Here is an 8,788-nt window from a genome sequence, read left to right as displayed (position 1 = left end):
TTTTTTTATGAGATAGAATCTCATCATACTCTGTCACCCAGGCTGAGTTCAATGGTGCAATCATGGCTCACTGCATCCTCAACTTCCTGGGCTCAAGTGATCCTTCCACTTCAGCCTCCCAAGTAGCTGGGACTACAGGCATGTAACACCATACTTGGCTAAATTTGAAAAAAATTTTTTGTAGAGAGGAGGCCTCACCAAGTTGCCCAGGCTGGTCTTGAACTCGTGAACTCAAGCAGTCCTCTTGCCTCAGCCTCCCAAAGTGCTGGGATTACAGGCATGAGCCACAACAGCCAGCTGCTGGCACATTTCTTACCTCCCTCATGCAAGGGTGCGTGCACGTGCATGTGCGCCTGCGCTCGCACACACACACACACATACACACACACACACCTGGCCCCAGGTGTGGGTTGCAGTGGGAGCTTCGGGACAGATCTTGGCTCAGGGACTGCCCTCATCTGATGTCCTCTCTCAGCTTCCTTCCCTGTGCCTTTTCTGCATTTGGCTTTATTTTGATTCTTCACTTTTTCCATTTTATCACAGACTTTGATTTTTTTAAACAATGATATGGGAATTGACTGGCTGTTGTGTTATATTTTATGCTGGGCATTTTACATTATTCCCCTTAATTCTCACAGCTGCCTAATGTGTTAGGTAGAATTACCGTCTCCATGTTATCAATAATGAAACTCAGGGGTGGGAAAGGAACAGAACAAAGCATCCCGTGACTCGTCTGCTGGGCCCTGGTGTCTGCCTGATGCACACAAACTTCACAGAGCACCCGCGTCAGGCAGGGTCACCGTGCCCCGATGATGCAGCAGGACAGAATCAAGGCCATTCCATAAATATGCCTGAGTATGGACAAAAAAACGAGGTCACCTTGAAACCACAAAAATGGCCAAACAGTGCCCTCTCCTGTTTCACATGAGAGACTGCTGTTTCCCGGCCAGGCTTTTCGTACCTCCCCTGTTCTTCCACCTCCTGGATACAAATTTTGAAGATCCCCAATTGTAGACTCACCCCACTCCCCGACAGCACCCAATCTAGAGCAACACTTTGCTTCCTTGAACATTTCCTAACATCACCCCTACAAACGCCCAAATCCTTCAGTAAGCACCCCCTCACCCCCACAACACACACTTACTGAGACTCTGCGCTGCCCCCTAGTGTGCAGTCTTCTTAGTGCAGTGGGTACCAATTAACTCAAATGTGCTTGACTGCGGGACTATTCTTGACGGCCTCTGGCCGGTAGGCGTCCACAGGGATTAAGTAACTTGCTAACCTCAAAGGTGGCGAATCCAGGACTGGAGCTTCTGACAGCCACACCACTCTGCGTCTTTGGTCACTGACTTTGTAACATGCCCTATTCATAGTTTAGAATTAACCTCGCCCAAAGAGAGGTCCAGCCTCTGCCCTTGGCTAGTGGGAGGTGACCTGTGGGTCCTGGAATGTCCTGTCTGGCAGGAGTGTCTTTGTTTGCTGGGGGGCTTTGGAGACTAAAGGTCCATCACACAGGCAGCATCTGATCAAGCCTCAGTAAAGCCTCTGGGCACCAAAGGCTCAGGTAGACTTACTTTGTGGACAACGCCCTGTGTGTGTCCTCACACATTGTGGCCCAGAGGAGGCAACACTGTCCAGAACCCCAAAGGGAGAGGACACCTCCCTGGAAGCTTGTGACTGGACCCCTCCTGGATTCTGCCCTAAGTGTTTCTTCCTTTGGCTGATTTTCATTTGTATATTTTCATGATCATAAAACTGTAATCATAAGTTTAGTGCTTTCCTGAGTTCTGTGAGTCACCCTAGAAAATTACTGAAGTTGAAGGTGCTTGTAAGCACCCCCAATTTTTGTAGCCAGCTGGTCTGAAGTGAAGGTGGCCTTGGGGACTCTGAACTTGAGGCTGGTGGCTGAAGTTGGGGCAGTCTTGTGGGGACTGTTCCCTCGGACAGGACAGTTTGGTAACCTCAGCTGCAGAGGTCAGATGTCCAGGAAGATGTAGTGGTCTGGAGGACTGTGCTCCCAACCTCAGGGTCTGGCCAACTGCAGGCACTCTGGAGAGCGAGCCAGCACAGTAGAAAAAAAAAGAGACCTTTTCCGTTTGGTGAATTTCCAACAAAGCCAGCCAGACAGCTGAGGAGAGTGGGCTAGGCTGAGGCCCAAAGCCACACCTGGCATGTGAGTGTGGGTGTTCATCTGTCTCATACACCCACCCCCCACTAGCTGCTGTCACCCCAGCCCCTGACTACCTGAACACCCGGAGGCCCTCTCAGCCCCACGCTGACCTGGGTGAGGACCGTGACTCCAGCAGCTGTCAGGCCCCCACACAAAGGCATCAATGTAAATTGCACAGTGCTCTTCCTGCAGCCTGTGGGCCCCTCCCAGGGCCGGCCCAGAGACAGGAAGACAGCAGGCTATCTGTCAACAGTCCCAGGACACGGCTGGCACTCTGCCCTCTGCTCATCACAGGCTGTGGGCAGGGGAACGGCGAGCAAGATGGACTGGGAGACAGTCCCTTTTCCTCAGCGAGTTGGATTTATCTCAACTATGCAAGAATGCTTTTATATTAGAAAATTTACAGTTTTTAAAAACAATATATAAACAAATGAGAACAGTAATATAAAAGTAATTGCTTGATAAAATTCAACACAAACTCGGAAATTATGAACAGCTGTTAATAAATTAGGGCATCTGCATAACTTGATGTAGGTAACTGTGCTGGTTCGTTTTATGTGTCAACTTGGCTGTGCTCCAGTGCCCAGAGATTTGGTTTAAAAATATTCTAGGTGCTTCTGTGAAGGGAGGTGAGTGTTTAAATTACTGGATTTTGGACTGAGGGCAGTGGCTCATGCCAGTAATCTCAGCACTTTGGGAGGCTGAGGCAAGAGGATTGCATGAAGCTAGGAGTTCAAGACCAGGGTAGGCAGTAAAGTGAGACCCTGTCTCTATAACAATAATAATAATTATAAATAAATTAGTGGATTTTGAGTAAAGTAGGTTATCCTCCACCATGTGGGTGGGCCTTAACCAATCAGTTGAAGGCCTTAATAGACCAAAGACTGACCTCCCTGCAGCAAGAAGGAATTCTGTTGGCAGAGTGCCATTGGACCTCAACTACAACTCCTCCCTCGGTCTCCAGCATGCCAGCCTGCCATCGGACTCTGGACTCACCAAGCCTCCACCATGTTGAGCTAATTCCTTAAAATACATGTCTTGGCTGGGTGCGGTGGCTCACGCTTATAATCCCAGCACTTTGGGAGGCCAATGTGGGTGGGTCATCTGAGGTCAGGAGTTTGAGACCAGCCTGGCCAACATGGTGAAACCCCGTCTCTACTAAAAATACAAAAATTAGCCAAGCATGGTGGTGTGTGCCTGTAATCCCAGCTCAGGAGGCTGAGGCAGGAGAATTGCTTGAACTCGGGAGGTGGAGGTTGCAGTGAGCTGAGATCGCACCATTGCACTCTGCCCTGGGTGACAAGAGCAAAACTCCATCTCAAAAACAAAAACAAAAATACACAACAAAAAAAAAATCTCTCTTGAGCCTCTCTTCTCTCTCTCTCTCTCTCTCTCTCTCTCTCTCTCTCTCTCTCTCTCTCTCTCTCTCTCGGTTCTGTTTCTCTGTAGAGCATTGACAAATACAGCATCTGATGAAAACACCAAACCTGTCATCCTGAATAGTGAAGTGAACTCCTAGATTCATTTCCTTACAGCTGAGGAACAAGATCAGGATGCCCACTATCTCTGTTGCTTGACAATGGTTTTCTGGAGCTCGTTCAGTTTCTGTGGGTTAGGAATTGAGGCATGGCTTAGCTAGCCCTCTGCAATCAAGGTGTTGGCCGGGGCTGTCCTCACCCCGAGGCTCAGCTGGGGAGGGATCTGTCTCCAGGCTCACACATGTGGCTGCTGGCAGGGGTCAGCTCCTCATGGGCCATGTGTCCCGAGGCCGCCCTCAGTTCCTTGCCACATGGGCCTGTCCATGGGGTAGTCACAATATGGCAGCTGGCTTCATTGATGTGAGCAAGCAAGAACTCTGAGAGGAGGAAACAAAGGCCCAAATTCCACAATAGAGCAGGTTCAGGGGCTTAAGGAAGATGGAGATCCACAGAAGACTCTGAAGGCTGTGGCCTGAAACATCGGTGGTGGCGAGCACGATGAGGCACTCTTGAGAGGCTCCCGGTCTTGGCAGAGGGTGCAGTTTGAGGAGCTGTCCTCCTATGGGCTACCTCTGAGAAGCCATGTTGTCAGCAAGAGGAATGAGCTCATGGAGGTGATCCCAGAAGTATGCACTCGACTTTATAGGGGAAAGATCTGGAGGACTGGACAAGCTATGATGTTAAAGGGCACAAGAGTGGCAAGGAAGAGGACTACAGGGCAGCCAGAGCCCACATAATCAGAGGTCAAGGCCAGATGGGATCTCAGGGACCTTCAGCTCTGCCACGCTCACCCATGATGAAGACTCAGACACTTGGGATGTGAAGTCTCTTGTCCAAGGTCACACAGCAAGCCCAGGGCACGCTGGTCACTCGCTTTTTGTTTGCTTTTTGTTAGAGACAGTCTCACTCTGTTGTCCAGGCTGGAGTGCAGTGGCATGATCATAGCTCACTGCAGCCTTGATCTCCTGGGTGCAAGTGATCCTCCTGCCTCAGCCTCCAGAATACCTGGGACTACAGGTGTGCATTACCCGCCTAGCTAATTTTATTTTTTGTAGAGACAGGATCTCACTATTTTGCTCAGGTTGATCTCAAATTCCTGGCCACAAGCAATCTGCCCACCTTGGCTTCCCACATGCTGGGATTACAGGTGTAAGCCACCAAGCCTGCATGACACTTACTGTTTTGGGCCGTCTGTGGTCATTACCCTTCTTTTAGGAACAGTACCCCTATTTCCCTGGGAAGAAATCCCCTTGACTTCACTCTCAGCCTGAAAGCTTAGGGTGGTGACTGATGCACCCTAACTCGAGGGATGGACTGCATTCCTCTGGCCACAGAGATTAGCATAGGCATGAGCAGGTGACCAGTGACACACCAGAAGGCTTTTTTAAAGCTGCAGAGATAGACGCTCCCTCCCACTGGACTCAGACCTGGGCACTGCAGGCAGAAGTGACTGCCACTATCTGTTCCCGAGGAGGGAAGAGTCTGTCCAAGGATGGAAGGAAAACGGCAGTGGCCAAGCCCTGTGACCGAGAGATCCACAGGGCTATGTGGACAGCGCTTAGGCTAAGATTCAACCAGTGCCCTCTAAACTGCTCCATCATTCATCCGAACACAATTCTCCTCTCTACCCCACCTTTTTTTTTTTTTTTTTTTGGCCTGATATCACTTGAGTTTTTTTGTCACTCATAATCCTGAATCCTCCTTTAAATACAGAAAAAGATTTTAATGCAGCAGAGAGTGTTGGGCTCAGAATTCTGGTCACAAGGAAAACCAAACCAGAGGGCGGGCCGTTGCCACTGAGCCATCAGTGAAGACTTCTCGGATTAGATGGATACTGGAGAGTAATTTGTGCACACATGCACCAGGAAACCTATGACAGTGTTTGTGGTGGCACTGTTTGCATAGGGGAGTAGATCGACGAATGACCACACATTCAAATAGTGGAATGCTGTATAGCAAGGAAAAATAATGAACTACAGCTTCATACATTAACATGGATGAATCTCAAAAACACAATGTTGAGTGAAAAAAGAAAATAAGTATGATTGCATTTGGATCAGGACCCAAATATCTCAAACATAACAATATGTTATTAGCGATACATACATATGTAGTAAACATATAACAAAATGTGAGGAAATGATAAATGCAAGTGAGGAAATGACAAAATTCAGATTAGTTATCATTACAGGGAAGGTTATGAGTAGAGGGGGATACAAAAGCATTGGTGGTATTATTATTATTATTAATTTTAGACAAGGTCTCACTCTGTCACCCAGGCTAGAGTGCAGCAGCGTGATCTCAGCTCACTGAAACCTCCACCTCCCAGGCTCAAGCGATCCTCCCACCTCAACCTTCCAAGTAGCTGGGACCACAGGTGCACACCACCCCCCCACCACCTGCTAATTTTTTTTTTTTTTTTTTGGAGATATGGGGTGTCGCCATGTTGCCCAGCCTGGTTTTGAACTTTTGGGCTCAAGCGATCCTCCTGCCTTGGCCTCCCAAACTGCTGAATTACAGGTGTGAACCACCGTGCCTGGTCGGTAACATTCTATTTTAAGCTGAGGGAGAGGAGGTTTGAGTACATGGGTACATATTTTGTTACTCTTCACATTTTATATATGAATGTGTGATATATATTCCTTTATATTTATGAAGCATTTCATAATAAAAATAAGTCTTAGGATCAGAACTTGGGAGGCAATTTGACAGCTCAAGGAACAAAGAGAATGGCAAGGGCTGTCATTTGTGGAGCACAACCTGTGAGCTGAATGCTTCCAAGCATCCGCATTTTCATATTGAATTTTCACAATAGCCACAGTGAGGTATGTGCTGTGCTCAGCATTGGGTTCTGAGGTCAGGTTGGTGAAATAACCTGCTCAAAGCCACAGAGCCAGCAGGAGGTGGAGCCAGGATCCGAATCCAGGCCACCTGCCTGCAGAAGTCACATGCTGGGCTACCCTACGTGCTGCCAAGGCCGGTTTTCACAGGCAGGACAAGCCCCTGTTAATCCTTAATCCCAACGCAGAGCTCTGGTTTGCTGGATTGGCCAACGCATCATAAGCCAGGAGACCTAACGAGTTTCTCATCCTCTTACAGGATCTAGGACAGCTGAATCTGTGGTACAATTTGGGCCTGACTTGCCCAAGATTGAGGGGGAAAGGCAGCTTGCTTGGAGCCAAGGGGGTTCCTGAGATGGGAGATTTTCAGTGCAAAAATGGAGAAGTGGGGCAAGTTGGTTATTCTACCTGCCACCTGGTCATGAGCAGCCAAGGAGGGACAGAGGACAGGCCAGCCTGACACTGTCTGGGCACAGAAAGATGAGGAAGACACCCACGTGAACCCCAGCCGCTAGTACAGTGTGCCCCAGACAATGCCTTGGGCTTCTACTAGTCAGAAAAACAGATTGTCCCCCCTGGTGGGTATGGACAGGGGAAGAGAAACTAGAAGTATGTGCCTCCCAGCAGAGAGCTGCAGGAGAAAGTGCGAGCTCTTCTCTGACTCCAGCCGTCCTCGGGGCGGGGGCTGGTCTGTGGGAATGAACCTTGAGTGAGCGTGGAACAGCCAGGTGCCTCCAATCGCAGGGGGCAGAGGAGACCGGGATCGTGGGAGAAGCCATCCTGGCTCCATTTACCTTGAGATGATTCCTGAAGGTCTGCAAGCCTCTGCTTCCTCGTCTCTAAAAGGTGACAACGATGGCCACTCTGCAGCACTGCTGGAGGGATGACGCTGAATACTGTATGTGAAGTGTTTGGTGTAATACCAGAAACAGGAAGTACTTGATAGATGGTAGTTCTTTAACATTTCTTTATCATTATTTTAGAGATGGACTTGTAACCTGATTGGATACAATGCCATGGAGATGGAGCACTTTTATTCACGTAAATGATTACTGGTTTAAGTATAAATTATGTCTTGGGTTGTGACGCTTGCTGTAATGCCTGGTTTGAAAACCAGCAATTAACCTTTTCTATGAGGTAAGATTGCAGTTCAGGTGGCTGCCACCAGGGGGCTGTGTTGTCAAGTGACTGTGTTGCCAGGACAATTATTTACCTGGAGTAGTGGACCCCAGGATCACAGAACATACTCGTCACTGTAAACCTTTCCACAAAATATGTTCTTATTTATAGAAGTCCTGCTATGTTGCTCAGGCTGGTCTCGAACTCTTGGGCTCAAGCAACACTTCTGCCTCAGCCTCTCAAAGTGCTAGGATTACAAGCATGAACCACTGCACTTGGCTGAAATAACTTTTAAACTCATGTAACAACCTTACATATTAATTAGCAGCCAGCATTTACACGTATATTCAAAGAAGGACATGATTCAAAGCAAAATTCAAAGACATAAATGCCTAGGTAAAGTCTCTCACAGTACTGTCACAACCCAATGGCACTTGGGATTTTCCTCTTCATGGCTAGGGTGTCCCTCAACAGTAAAATGGGCAAATAAAGTTTAGTGTATTCATGCAATGGAATATTATGCAGCCATGAAAACAAACACTCTGTATTACCCACAGTATGGATGGGTTTCATAAACATAATGTTAAATGTAGGAAGCAAGGCATGAAAGAATAAAATATTGAACAGCTGCATTGGTATAAAGTTCCAAAATTGATCAAACTAATTACATTAGCAGAAATCAGGATAGCACTTACCTTTGGAAGACAGGAGCGCCATGATTGAAAGGAAGCCAAGGAGGGTTTCTAGGATGCTGGTGACGTTCTGTTTCTCAATCAGGATGCTTGTTACATACATGTATTCAAAAGGGAAACTTCGTGAAACTGTACATTGTTTTTCTTTATGCAGTATACTATTTTATTTTTTAAACGTGAGCCTATAAAAATGATTATCGGCCGGGTGTGCTGGCTCATAGCCTGTAATTCCAGCGCTGTAGGAGGCCAAAGCAGGTGGATTGCTTGAACTGAGGAGTCTGAGGCTGCAGTGAACTATGCTTGCATCACTGCACTCCAGCCTGGGCAACAGAGTGAGACCCTGTCTCTTAAAAAAAACCACATAAATAAATAAATAGAAATGAGATTCTTGAAGAAAATAATAAACAGTGTTATCTCTGAAAGGTGAACTTAAAGGCATCTTACATTCTTACATTTTGCTGTTTCTATAAGTATTTTCATTTTTAAAAC

The sequence above is a fragment of the Rhinopithecus roxellana genome, chromosome 17 (genome assembly GCF_007565055.1).
Source record: "Rhinopithecus roxellana isolate Shanxi Qingling chromosome 17, ASM756505v1, whole genome shotgun sequence".
NCBI classification, from domain to species: Eukaryota; Metazoa; Chordata; class Mammalia; order Primates; family Cercopithecidae; genus Rhinopithecus; species Rhinopithecus roxellana.
The sequence above is the reverse complement of the archived record's forward strand: the minus strand, read 5'-3'. Positions refer to the sequence as shown.